At 43.6% G+C, this 14,261-nt stretch overlaps 1 long non-coding RNA gene across 1 annotated transcript; it reads right to left on the bottom strand.

The window, feature by feature from the left end:
* Window positions 1-12,568: 12,568 nt before the first annotated feature.
* Window positions 12,569-14,045, bottom strand: LOC141096090 (uncharacterized). Its single transcript, XR_012233580.1, has 2 exons — window positions 13,659-14,045; window positions 12,569-12,912 (listed from the first exon to the last, which is right to left on the bottom strand). It is a non-coding gene; the product is annotated as an uncharacterized lncRNA (long non-coding RNA).
* Between the last annotated feature and the right edge of the window lie 216 nt (window positions 14,046-14,261).

The raw sequence follows: 14,261 nt of genomic DNA, 5'->3' as shown, positions 1-14,261 counted from the left end.
GATATTTGCAGTATCAGAATGCTCAACACTACCAACAGGTTATTGCGCAGCCGCCGACTCATAATGGAAGAACTGAAGACTCTAGAGTCTCCAGTTCTTCCATAAGCCCCAATGTCTACAATTATAAACCTGCAGTTGCTGTCAACCAGAGCTAACAAAACTACAGAAAAATATTGTTTATAATTATAGAATTGGGACCCTGAGTTCGGCGACTTACGCACTCGGATGTGCTTCCCATCCAGGGCTCCAATACAATTGGGGAATTGGCAGTGCAACTCAAATCCCCTGGCAATCCTCAACCAGTCTATCATCTTGGGCTCTGGCATGACCAGATGATGAACTCTGGACCAGATTTCCGAACATGTAGCACGAACGATGCCGGATATTGTTGATCGCCCAATCAAAAACTCCAGATGGAGTTCTGCATAAGAAAGGCCAGATGAGAGGAACCTACAATTAAACAAATGTAGAAAATATATACATTAAAATACATGCTCAAGGATGCACACATTACATATTGATCACCAGAACAGTGTGTAAGTAAGAAGCTAGGCGAACAATACATATACACATGTCCCACCGCTATGTAATGTGGAATAACACATCAAAGTGTTCTAAGTTTCAGAGCATATATTTGGTACCAATACCTAATGTTTCTTGGCCAAAAAGGGGTTACTGAGTAAGAAAATTAGTTGAGAAAATAATCATCTACATTCATTCTGTAGCTGAGAAATACATACCGTAACGTAAGGAGAAGGCGCTCCTCCGCAGAGATACATTTGCGCATCCGGGTGTCCTGGAAGGTGATTCCTGGGCGCACTGTCTCCAACAAAGCATCAAAGATAGAAGCGGTCATCCGACAATAGAGGAAAAACTTGTCAGGATGTGTCCTCAGAGCTGCATAAAGCCTGTGAAAATGGCCTTTATTGAGGCGTTGTCTCAAATGCGGATGCACCCACATACGTCTCCTCCTCCTCGGATCCACAATCACTGGGTATGGCTGGCCAAAGCGCCTGGACAAAACCCAGTTGAAGAGAACATGGTCAGTTGGGGTGAACTGTAGTGTGTCTGACATGTTTGCTAACAACTACCAAGACACCCACACAAGCACACCACCAAAATGGGCAGATTGGAGGCTGCCACCTGATGTTGAGGCAATAAATAAGGTTGGTGCTGATGATTTAAATTATGTGCAGGCCTCAAAACCGTTAAATGTCCGTTTTGCAAGGCTGCGAGAAAAAAATGGTATACGGATGCCATACGGATTACATACGGATGCTTACATGAGAAAAATACGCGGCCACACCCTGACAACAGATGACATACGGAGCACTATTTAGGGACCATTTATGCGTATTACGGACGTAAAATACGGTCCGTATTTTTCTACATTGTGTGTGACTCCAGCCATATACGTCTTTATATAGTATGTCGGTTTATCTTTCATTCACATTTTCACAGATCTCTTACTATAGTCTTGTTTTTTCTACAATCTGTTCCTCTCCTGATCATCAGAGAAGCTCGAGAACATTTTTATGATAGATCCATGAGTTTCGGAGTTTGGGGGGATGGTAGTTTGGTTATAAGAGTATAAAAGATCCATTAAAGTTCAATGATCTGGGAGATGCTGGCAGACAGGAGACATACATTATTGTGAAGTCAGGAATGTACACTGACATATGCTATGTGTCTGAAAAAGTCTTTTAGTGGTTTTGATGCAGATCTCTTCCAGGGCCGACCGTTCACGAGGTGCCACGGGGCACATTGCGAATGCTAATCCAGCTTCCCAGCCCAGCTGTTTTCAGCAAGATTTGTTCAGTCTCTTGTCTTCCTATCTCTCAGTCTTACCCACCCAGCTCCCATTAAGGGTACTCATTATCCAATATATTGTTATAACATATTACAGTCATCTCCAGATTTAGGGAGGTTAATGTAACGATGGTGCGAGTCTCATTCAGCATCACAGGTAACAATGTGCGGGGCAAAAGCTGCCAATGAATATTCATTCCAAAGTGTTTGCTTTAATGCCATGGAATTTGGGTAATTTAAGAGAATGTTTTACTGAAACATTACATACTCAACAAATGGCGAGCGTTATGTGGAGATGTTTAGCATATATATTGTTTTATGAATGAAAGACTCAACCTCCTAATGTGAGCTTTAAAGAGGCTTTCTTCCAGAGTTATTGCTCAGGAAAAAACATATATTTTGCTGTTTTTCTTCTTTTCGTGGTAACCAAACTTACTGTTTTCATCAATAAAACATTTTGTGAATGACTAATTGCATTGATAGATTGGACAGAGAGTTCAAAAATGGAAATGAAAAAAAAGGAATAAAAAATGTAAAAAAAAAACTGAAAAAAGTGATCGCATTGTCCTGGTATTTCATTATTTGGTTCATTTAAATCACTCCTTTAAAAAAAAAAATCCAGGTTTTCTAACCCCATTGTCCTAACTGTCGGGTACAAATTCCTGTAATGCATGGAGAATTCAGGTCCACCAGACTGGAACTAATTTTTTACAGAGCTGATCTGTATTTAGATATATGGTATATTGAAGTGGATACTAAATGGTGGACACCTCTTTCAACTCCATATGTGCTATCAGGGTTTCTTGTCCCTTTATAGAGGAAAATTTGTAGGCTTGACCATAATCCTCTGACTTTGTGGTAATGATTTGCAGTGAAAACTTTATTTAAAACCCTCCGTCAGGCGCAATAGATCTGACAGGCACACAGTAATTAGTTTCACTTCTCTCTCCTTGCCCACTTATCAGAAAACCCCACCCCTCCTAGTTATCTCCTGACTCTACAGGCTCTGTGAAACCTGATATCACAGTGACTCAGCAGACCTTCTAGTGAGCAGATATCAACACTTTGGCTTCTCAGGCACATTGCGCCTGATTTCAACACAAATTGAAAGGTTAGTATTTTCTTTTTTATTCATCACGATTGTGTATTTAGCTTGTTTTATGAAGGATTAATGCTAAGTTAGTGTACATAAGTACTGTTTTCTTAGACAAAAGGAGGGTGGCTTCTAAGGCACATTGCGCCCTAACACATACTCTTTCTCTCTTGCTTCAGATTTTCTGCTGCAATGGCCAGAAAACAGTATGATTCATCTAAACCCCTTCATTTAGAAGAAATGAAGATTTTTTTGTTAGAAGATGATGAGGAAGAACCAGCAGTAACTGAGGATTTAGAGGAATCTAGTGACATTTCATCTGAAGATGAGGTAGCAGAATGTAACACTGATTCTGGAACAGAGCAGGATGGTGATGACACTGATACAGAGGAAACAGACACAGATCTAGCTTATTATTTGGGCAAAGATAAAAATACAAAGGACGTCACAAGGACGTTCCAGAACAAACACCGACTCTACCACCTTCTAAAAGACGCAGTTGTACTACCTGCTCATTTGTATCTGGTTTCAGAAGGCTTTCTAAATATGACTGCAAAATATGTAAAGAATCAATCTGCCTTTCCCATGCAACTTTCGTCTGCCAGCCTTGCTTTTCTAAGTGTACCTGTGCTGCTTCTGCTGCAATTGAAACCACTGAAGATGAGTAGAAAATAATTAAGTAACATCTAAGTGCAATATCCTTTAAGTTTTTTTCCATAATTTTATATTTAAGCAATAGTTAAGTAAAGATAACTGGAGCCTATTTGGCGGTACTACCGAAAAGTGGTACTTTTAGTTTTAATAAGTTTATGGTTAATAAATGTTTTTTTTTGCATCTGATTTGGTGTAATCTCTTTTAATACATTCCTATGAAGGTCACTGACTACTTCTATAGTCCTGAAATTGAAATATGTAGCTACTATAGGTGGTTTTCTGACCTGTGCTTGTCAGGCACATTGCGCATGAACTGAGGAGAATCTATATTGCGCCTGACGGAGGGTTAATTGGAACCTATCACCATTATTCCACATATAAAGTATGGCCACTCCCATTAAGACCTCTTTTCCAGCATACTAGACTGCTGTAAATAAAAAGTCCCCAATCCAGTCTGCAGATTCTCCCCAAATCTTTTATTATACCCTGCTCTTGATACGGCGCTTTCTCTCTTCCTTCAAACTTCATCCTCCTTCGCTGCTTCATGCTGTTGACGCATACTACATCATCCACACAGTGTTCTTCATTGTTCTTCTCTCTACGTTACCAAGCGCAGAGCAAAGCACTGTAGTGTGCATGCGTGGGGAAAGACCAAAGAGCGCCAATGACCCAAAAGTAAAGCCAGCACTTGTGCACTACATTACTTTGCAATGCCCTCAGCAGGGCTGTCATGCTCCTATGGTAGGCTTGGGGCTGGTGCGCCAGGGGTTAAACATTGTGGCCGCCTCTCTCTGGGTCTGGGAAGGCTTTTTATGAACTCAGGTTGCTCAAATTCTTGTCAATTATACTCCTGCCCTCAGTTGAGTTAAGTTGACCCCTGTGTGCCTGTGCCTTGTGCCTGTTCTCGAGTGTGATTTCTTGGTTCTGACCCAGTCTGTTTCCCATTTTGTATTTGCCTTCTGATTTGATATTGTCTGCTTGCTCGTCTGGTTCTTTGACTTCTATGTGGTTTGACTATCCGTTCTGTCTGTCCCCTTGGTACCGTTACTGCCGTTCCCAGTTTCCTGACTCCTTTGGCTTTTGGCCCTTACTACTCTCCTGCTTCTGGTGCTCCTACCCGGTGGCCCCGACTCGTGTTATCATTCTGCGGACCGGTCGGACCCCGACGCGTCCCACTAGTTCCTCTGAGCATCCTGCTGTTGGCTCCGCCCCGGTCCCGCTCCCTGTGGTCACGTGTCGCAGGTCCAGTTTGCCGGCAGTTGAGTGCCATCACATTTCTGTCCCCGGACGCTGCGAACCCCGTTCGTCCACACTGCACAGGATGCATACGTACCGGTGGGTACTTGGTACGCGGTCCGTGATAAGGGCAGAGAGAAGTGGGCCTTTCCAGGAGCTGGATTGGGGGACACTGTGTGGATGATGTAGGACATATCATCCACACAAAGTAGGAAGGGGGACGACGATGAATGAAGAGAGGACACGTGGATCCAGACTGGAGATGCCCATCTGTCGTACCGTGCCATTTGTGGGTATAATAAAATATATTTTTTATGGGGAAAACATGGTGACAGGTTCTCTTTAATGTAAAGGAATATAACGTTCCTACACCTTTATACCCTTTCCCCCAAATTATTCACTAGAAAATATTTATTTTTCATAGGAATGTTTTTTTTAACTGAAACTTTACTCTGTTGCTTTAAAAGGTTCAACTAACACCTTATTGACTGCATACAATGTCTGGCACTGCTCTGTGTATTACATAGATGGCCATTCCTTTCACCAAGCAGCATGTAAAGGGAATCTGTCAGCAGGTTTTTGATATTTAGTCTGGGAGCAGCGTGATGTAGGGGAAATAGCCTGGTTCTAGCGCTGTGTCACTTACTGGACTTACTGGTTTTTATCAGCAAGAGATTATTACTAGAGGACTGGTTGTCTCCTGCCATATAGTTCTCCTGCTCTGTGTAACCCCGCCTCTACCACTGACTCGCAGCTTTCTGCCTATTAACAGTGTACATAGAAAGCTGCCAGTCAGTGGTGTGGGTGAGGTTATTTAGGGCTCACCATTCAGAGAACTGCTAGATCTGCAGCAGAGAAAACACGGATTTTATCAAAACTAAACCAGACAGACTAGCAAGTGAAACAGCTGGAAACAGGCTCTCTGCCCTTACATTATGCTGCTCTCAGATTACATGGCAAAAACCTGATGAAGATTTCTGCTAAGGGGGTTGCTTTTTTATCACCTCACCGCTACTGCTCTTTCCTGGAGTTGCTTCCTTCAGGTGCACAGAAAGAGGAGTCCTGAATCAGTTCCAGGTGACACAATCAAAGGTTTTAGATTTTAGTATTCCAGCACCACAGAAAATTGGGTAAAAAAATGTTGTAAAAAATGATATAGTGTGCATTGAAATCATAACATGTCTATCATATACAGTACGTGCTAAAATGTATTACTAAGGCTAGCTTCACACTAGCATATGGAGGAGCTGTGGTGGGATGCGGACTTCCTCCACCCACGGCTGCACCTCCTCCGGTCAGCTCCGCCTCCGTCAGCATGCGGCCTGCATACCCTATCTTTAGCATTAGGTACGCAGGCCGTGCCGATGTATGCAGATGCTTCCGCGTGCGTAGTTTTGACAATGCGGCGACCTGCGCCAAACGCAATGTGTTGCATTTTGGTGCGGTCGCAGCACTGTCAAAACGACGCATGCGGAGGCATTCGCATACATCGGCACGGCCTGCGTACCTAATGCTAAAGATAGGGTACGCAGGCCGCATGCCGACAGAGGCGGAGCTGACCGGAGGAGGTGCGGAGGAAGTCCGCATCCCTCCGTAGCTCCTCCATACGCTAGTGTGAAGCTAGCCTAAGGGTTGTCTTATCACAAACACTTATGGAATATCCTTTGGGTCCTCTGGGATGTGCATCTATCTCCATGGGTCCCCAATCGCCGGGTTATGCTGGTGCTATGGCCGAACTCCGTTGACTTCTATGGCAGTTCAAAAAATAGCTAAAACTGTGACCAGTTGGAATTGGGCATCAATGGACCATAAATATCTGTAATGAGAAGACTCCTTTAAATTCAAAGTCATTTTACATAGGAGCAAAGTAAATATTGTATGTGTAAGAAGCTTTGTGTTTGGGGACTTTTCTCTACTGTATATCAATAAAGGAATCATTTAAAATATGGGAAAGGCAGATTGAGGGATCAGGGAAAAGAGTGAAGTAGGATAATGGAATCTCCATTGCACTTTCTATAAAACGTAAAATCTAAGACCCAGAGCTTTATGTGATTTATGATCACCACTACTCATTGAGGCTGAAGTTGGAAACAATAGTGTCGTTATGATTTTCAAGGTGTCAGGTTTGACAAATATCGCAAATCCCTGATATTTCCTATTTAACATGAGCGGTACATAAAACATTTTCTCTTCACAAATAAAAAGTAAAAAGTTCCCATTTACATTATTATGTTCCTTATCTCCCTGACACCTAATAAAAAACAACACAATTCTGTGCCACTGCGGAATCAGTTTAAAAAATGCGCTCTTTATATCAGTAAATAATAACACTACTCTCTGCTTGATGCTGAAGGGCAACCATGGCCTTAATGTTCACAACCCTCTAAGGCCATAAGAAATTACCGGGTGCTCTTGGTGAGGTCCTTATACTATACAGTTTTTTTTTTTTTTTAATGCCTTGCAAAAACTGATATTTGTGTTACCTATGGTGGATCCTCGAAGATATTAGTCCGGATAAGCAATTCTAATGCAGCACGGACTAGCGGTGCTGGTGCAGAAGGCCATCTAGTAAGAACTATGGTGGCAGACCAGCAACAATGGCAACTGGAGTAGCTGGGCTGGAGCAACGACAGCATAGATGGAGCAACCACAACCGGTGTGATAGAGTTGTAATTAAGGAAGAAGCAAAGTAAACACCCTGATGCAGCAGAGTTGACACAGTGGTAAGGAACTGATGCAGCAGATTTTTGTTTGCAATGGCATCTAAAAAGCTGGATCACAGATATCACAGGAATGACTCAGTAATGAGCAATCAGTGTAGCAGAACTGAGTTGATAGTAAGGCTATGATGTGCACACACTGCGGATTCACCAGTGGATTTTTCCGTGCGGATCCGCAGGTAAAACCGCAGGTAAATTGACCTGCAGTTTTACCTGCGGATTGGCCAGTGGTTTTCCCCTTTGTTTGATGGCTTGTGACTATCCATCATCCTCTTGATTAGATTCCAGAGGTTTTCAATGGGGTTCTGGTCTGGAGAATGGGCTGCCCATGACAGGGTTTTGATGTCACTCTGACTGCAGACCACTGAATCATCACGTATGCAATGTTCGCACTTTCAGGATTCACTTAAGCTGCAGTTACACATAGCGATATCGCTAGCAATATCACTGTAAAGTCACCGATTTTGTGACGTTATAGCGATATTGCTAGCGATATCGCTATGTCTGATACTTACCTCCGACCGCTCCCCCGCTGGTTATCGCTGATCGTGCGAGAAGGTCCTGGATCATTTCTCGTCGGCCACTTCCTGCTGGGGCTTCTTGCTGTGATGACGAGCGACGCGTGGACACGGGCGGGAGGACGTCAGGATCGCCGCGTCTGACAGGTAAGTAGCGACCCCCGACCCCAGCGATGTCGCTGGTGAGATCTGCCTGTGTGGCAGCTCACTAGCGACCGCTTAGCGATGCACCAGCGATCCATATCGTTGTCGGGATCGTTGGTGCATCGCTAAGTGTAACGGTACCCTTAGTCTCTGTATGGGCAGGCGGTCACCTGACTGCACTTATGTGATTTGCATGATTGTGGTCATTTGCAAGCTAGACTTTCCTCCTCTAGGACATAGAAATTCAGTAGAGAGTCTAATTGGAGCGTAACTGCAGATATGCAAAATTGCATACATACAGTGATGTGACCACAGCCATCCGTACAAATAAGGCTAGTTTCACATTGGCGCTTTTTTGCGCAGCGCATCGTGCGCAAGAAAAACGCATGAAAAACGCAAGCAACGCTGCGTTTTTTTTACGGCAAGCGAACGCTGATGCGTTAAAAAACCGCAGCGTTGCTTGCGTTTTTCATGCGTTTTTGGCTTGCGCATGCGTTTTTCACGCGCATGCGTTTTTAGGTGTGATATTTCAAAAACTGTTTTTAACAAACAAGAGAGAGTTCACCAATGGGACAAATGGGACAACAGTGGGAGTGTCTTTATATAGACCTTGTACAGCAGAATTCCTCACATTTTGCTGCTTTGCCAGTGGATATGATGGATATGCGTATGGATAATTTCCGTTTCAAGCTTGATCTTGACATCGCGATGTCTCAGGCGTATGCCTTTGCTTGCCAGCGGGAGAGGGAGAGACACCAGAGACGGCAGCGGCGTCGCTTTTGGAGGCATCCGATAATAGAAGTCCGGGAAAGCCGTGGAGCGTATCACACGCTGTACACCGAGCTCCAGGTCAACCCGCAGAAATTTGGAGACTATATCCGGATGTCCCAGGAGAGCTTCATGGACTTGCTGGGTATGGTCGAAGGCATCATCCGGAGGCGGGACACTCAGCTTCGGCGTGCCATTCCTCCGGAAGAAAGGCTCCTGGTCACCTTACGGTATGTAATTTTTTGCCTAAATTTATTTATTTTTATTTTTTTTTTAAATTTTTGGTGTTTTTTTTTTTTATAAAAAATTTTTTTTGGGTAATATTTTTTTTGCATCATTTTTAGAGAAACTGTTCGGCACCTTATGGTATGTAATGTTGTGCCTAAATTGTTTGGGTTTTTTTATTAATTATTTTTTTTAACATTTTTGGTTTTTGGTTAATAATTTTTTGCATCATTTTTACTGAAACTGCTCGTCACCTTATGGAGTGTAATGTTGTGCCTAAATTAATTTGGATTTTTAAAAAATGTTTGTTTTTTTTTGGGGGTAATATTTTGTTGATTCATTTTTAGTGAACCTTTTTTTTTCCCTAATTTTTTTTTCTCATTGGATTTTCTCATTTACTAATCAAAATTCTTTGCAAAATGTTTTTCTGCTATATTTTATTTAAAAATCATGCAAAACAGATATCCCATGTACTTTTGATTTCCAGGGTTTTTATTTATACCCTAGACAGAAATATAATTTTTTTTTTTTTTTTTTTTTTTTATTGACAGGTTCCTGGCAACTGGAGAGAGTCTGTCATCCCTGCATTTCCAGTACCGGCTGGGAATCTCCACTTTATCCGGGATAGTTGCCGACACCTGCAGGGCTCTGTGTGAAGTTCTCTGTCCGGAGTATCTGCCCTTACCCACCACCGAAAAGTGGCTTCAAATAGCTGAAAAATTTTGGGAACTCTGCAATTTTCCAAACTGCCTAGGAGCCGTGGATGGGAAGCACATCCGAATCACGAAACCAGCAAGAAGTGGCTCCGAGTTCTTCAATTATAAGAAGTACTTTTCCACAGTCCTTATGGCGATAGCGGATGCTGACTGCCGGTTTGTGGCGGTGGACATTGGGGCTTTCGGAAGGAGCAACGACTCGCACACTTTCAAGAACTCCAATATGGGCCGGAGGTTGTACAGCAACCATTTTAATTTTCCACAGGCGCAGCCTCTTCCCCAAACTGATGCTCCACCACTGCCATTTGTTTTAGTTGGGGATGAGGCATTTCAGATGTGCCAGAACCTGCTAAAGCCGTACTCCAGCCGTGCCTTGGACCACACCAAGAAAATTTTCAATTACAGGCTGACAAGGGCACGCCGGACTGTAGAGTGCGCCTTTGGCATTTTAGTGGGCAGATGGAGAATTCTTAGCACCGCCATCAACCTGAAAATGGAAACTGTGGACGAGGTTGTGAAGGCATGTGTGGTTCTGCACAACTTTGTAATGGCAAAGGAGCCACCGAACTTTGATATGGACGAACCTGCTGCCAACCCTTTGCCTGATTATAATCAGCACCCTCTTCTGTCTTCAGTGGAAGTTGCCCAAATGAGGGACAAATTTGCGGATTTCTTCGTAACCGATGTGGGTCGTGTAGCATGGCAGGACCAAATGGTATAAATATGTTTATTAATAAATGTTAGCATCCTTCACTCTGGTTGATAACTGACCATGTCATGTTAAATATTTTGGTTGTACTATCTCCACTCTTGCATGCAGACTGGAGAGATGAGAAAGGTTTACAACTTCTACCATTCTCTGGCCTGGTGTCATGAAGTGATGATGCCCCAAAAAAAAAAAAGCATCCTGACTTCATAAATAAAATAAAATAATAAAATACCATCCTCAAATCAGTCTTTATGATACCTGCAAGTTGAGAATATATATGCCTTGTACCCTCCACCATCATTCTGACCAATACCAACAGACAGAAGAGACTGGTGCATGAAAATACAAGTCATATATTTGTGTTTGTCACATCACATAGCTCCAAGAATGACACAAGAAACGTGTCAGTACTGGAGCTATGTGGTGTCACAAACACAAAGTGTAAGGCGCAGTGTGTGCAGGTGATGAAACACAAAATAACCAAACATTTTTATGAAAAAAAATTAACAATTTTTTTTATTTAGGATGGTGGAAATTGGGGTGTGTGGAGGGATGAGGAATGGCTGGTGGAGGTTGTGGTTAGAGGGGAGGGAGGAATTAAAGAAGTGGGAGAAGGGAGGCGAGGTAAGGAAATTTGGGAAGTGGGAGGTGAGGGAGGAGGGAGGGTGAGAGACCTCCTGCTGTTTTCCCTCCGATTTCGGCGGCTGCCTTCCCGTCTTGTGCCGGAGGACATACTGGACCCCCGTGACCTGTTTGACCGCCTGGAGCTGGGGGACCGCATGGTGGTTGGGGACCGCCTGCCAGGATCGTGCTGCATGCTGGTGGTGGTGAAGGTTATGGTCGGTGCCGCAAATATCGAGTGCGGGTCCCCCGTCTGCTGATGCTCCGTGGTGGTGGCGGTGGCAGTCCAGGCAGGTGTGGTCCTCGTGCTGGTGGCGCTGAAGACAGGGGTGGTGACGGGCCATCCTGTGGTGGTGGCGGCAGCAGTGGTGGGCCAGGCAGGAGCAGCGCTTGGCATGGAGATGGCGGGTGACAGTCCAGCTGCACTCGGACTTGGGGTGGTATGCAGTGGTCCGGCGAAGCTTGGAACAGTGGTGGCCGTGCAGTGATATGCAGCAGATGTCGGTATTGCAGTATAACGAGTCAACGGTGGCACTGGTGGAAATGCCACCGCTGACTGCTGCATATACCGAGTCTGCTGCATAGCCTGCATATAAGCATTGTTGCAGGCCTGCATGACAGTTAACTGGAGTTCAGGGGTAAGGTGTTCCGCCGAGTCCCGAGCTATCTGTGTGTAAAAATGCTGGGCTGGTCTGGCGAGGTCGGCTTCCAGGCGCTCAAGGCGACCCTCGATAGACTTGAAGCGTTGGTCCAAAAGGAGGAACCCGCTATCAAGTCTATCAGAGAGTGCCTTGAGGCTACTCTGAAAGACCGAGCTCAACTGAACGAACTCGGGCATGGCAGGCCTGTCCGAGGCCCTCTGCCGCTGCTCGCGGGAAGTGCCCGCAAAACCAGTGGCAGAGACCTGGGACAGGGGAACACCTGAGCGACCAGCTTCCTGGTCTCCAGATGACTGTGGTCCAGACCTGCAAGGTGCTTCATCGCTGATGGATGGCTGGGAGGGGTCCGTGGCAGCTGGATGAAGGACCGCTTCGGAGCCAGGTTGCAGGGTGCTGCTCCAGGTGCTGTGAAAATATAAGAAAGAAATTAGTACTATAGCATAAAAATCGACAAGTCCTGTGGAATTGAAAAGCACAGAATAAAACACAATACAACTAGAATATACTTACGTTCGGGAGGCAAGGACCGGTCTTAAAAAGGCCATGGCACGATGATACCGGTATTTCGTGCCGGTCCTTGACGCAGCACCACTGCGAACCTCTCTCTCCTGGCGGATATCCCTGTTGAAGCGGTCCTTCATCGAGCGCCAACGGGTTCTGACTTTATTCACTGTAGGGAAACAATAAAACACAAAAAAAAAAAAAAATTAAAGACACTGCGCTGGAGGCTGTGATCACCTAACTGTGTGTGATGCTAGAAACTCCATGGGGTTAATAGCATCACACCAAGTTGTGTGATCACGGCCAAGATCACTGCTGCATCACACTGCAGTGAAATACTTACGAAACTCCTTGCGGACCCTGGCAGTCGCGTTGTCCCAGCCATCCATCAGCGATTCGGCCACCTGGTTCCAGAGCCGCCGGATCACCACGCTGTCCGAGTGCAGCTGGTGACGGGTGTCCCACAACGGAACTCGCTCCTGGACTAGACGAATGAGCTCGTCATTGTCCAGGGCGAGCTCCTCCTCCCGCAGTGGAGCCTAGAAAATAAAGAAAAATTTTTTTGATACATTGAAATATAAAAATAAATGCATGAATGAAAATAAAATACAAATAAATTACATATACCCAAAAAATCCAGCAAAGTACGTTGCAGAAAATATAAAAAAAAAAAACAAGCCATGCTATTAAAAAAAACACACCAAAAAAACCCCCACACAAAATACATTAAAATAACCGAAAAAACATTTTCAATGTTTTTTTTGGTGTGTTTTTTTTAATAGCATGGCTTGTTTTTTGTTTTTTTTTTTTTTTAATATTTTCTGCAATGTGTACTTTGCAGGATTTTTTTTTTTTGCTTTTTGAAAGGCATTGAAAATGTTTTTTTCGGTTATTTTAATGCCTTTCAAATACCCAAAAAAAAAAAAAACCAACAAAGTACACATTGCAGAAAATATAAAAAAAAAAAAAAAAAAATACCAAGCCATGCTATTTAAAAAAAACCCCACCAAAAAACACATAAAATACATTAAAAAAACCGAAAAAACATTTTCAATCCCTTTTCAAAAACCAAAAAAAAAAAAAAAAAAAACGTTGCTGTAAATATAATAAAAAAACCACACTAAAACCACAAGCATAACAAAAACCCAAAAATACTCATAAAAATGAAAAAAAAAAAAACCTTTCAATAATAAAAAAAAATATAAAAAAAAACCAATACGGTTTCCCAAAAAAAATTGCATATAGAAATTAAGCTATCCCAAAAATTTAAACATTCTGTACTTACATCCCGTCTTCCCGCCCGCACTTGGCCTTGCTGCTGCTCCTGCCGTTCCTCCTGGCGTGGTGGCGTGGTGGAGGATGAGCTCTGAAAAATAATAAAAAAAATTAGCCACATGTGTACATTTTTTTTTAACTATCCATAGGGAAGCATGGTACTCACTTCTTCGGCCTCGTGCCCAGTCTCGGGTACGAACTCTTCAGATGAAGAAGACATGCTGGAAAAAATAAAAAGAGAAATTAGTACATAGAAAAGTTTTGAACTTTTTTAATTCAACATTCAGGCACACATATAGGTATTTAGGCCTGTTTCACACTTCCGTTTTTTTGGATGGTCCGCTAAAAAAATGGATCCGCCGTTTTCCCCGCAAACGGATCCATTTTTTTGACGGATCCGCGGTAGCCACAAATGTAAGTCTATGGGAAAAAAACGGATCCGCGAAAAAATCGCGGATCCGTTTTTTTAGCGGCGGATCCGTTTTTTAGCGGACAAAAAAACGGAAGTGTGAAACAGGCCTTATACTTACATTATCAGCAGGTTCTTGTGGAGAAAATTTGATTGTGTCTGGCTCGCTCTCTACTCTCCAGAGTGCTGGTGAATTCCACCGCC

The sequence above is a fragment of the Dendrobates tinctorius genome, unplaced genomic scaffold (assembly GCF_039654945.1).
Source record: "Dendrobates tinctorius isolate UK_male_01 unplaced genomic scaffold, ASM3965494v1 ptg000071l, whole genome shotgun sequence".
Classification (NCBI taxonomy): Eukaryota; Metazoa; Chordata; class Amphibia; order Anura; family Dendrobatidae; genus Dendrobates; species Dendrobates tinctorius.
Note: the sequence above shows the minus strand (reverse complement) of the source record. Positions and strands in the feature narration are given on the sequence as shown.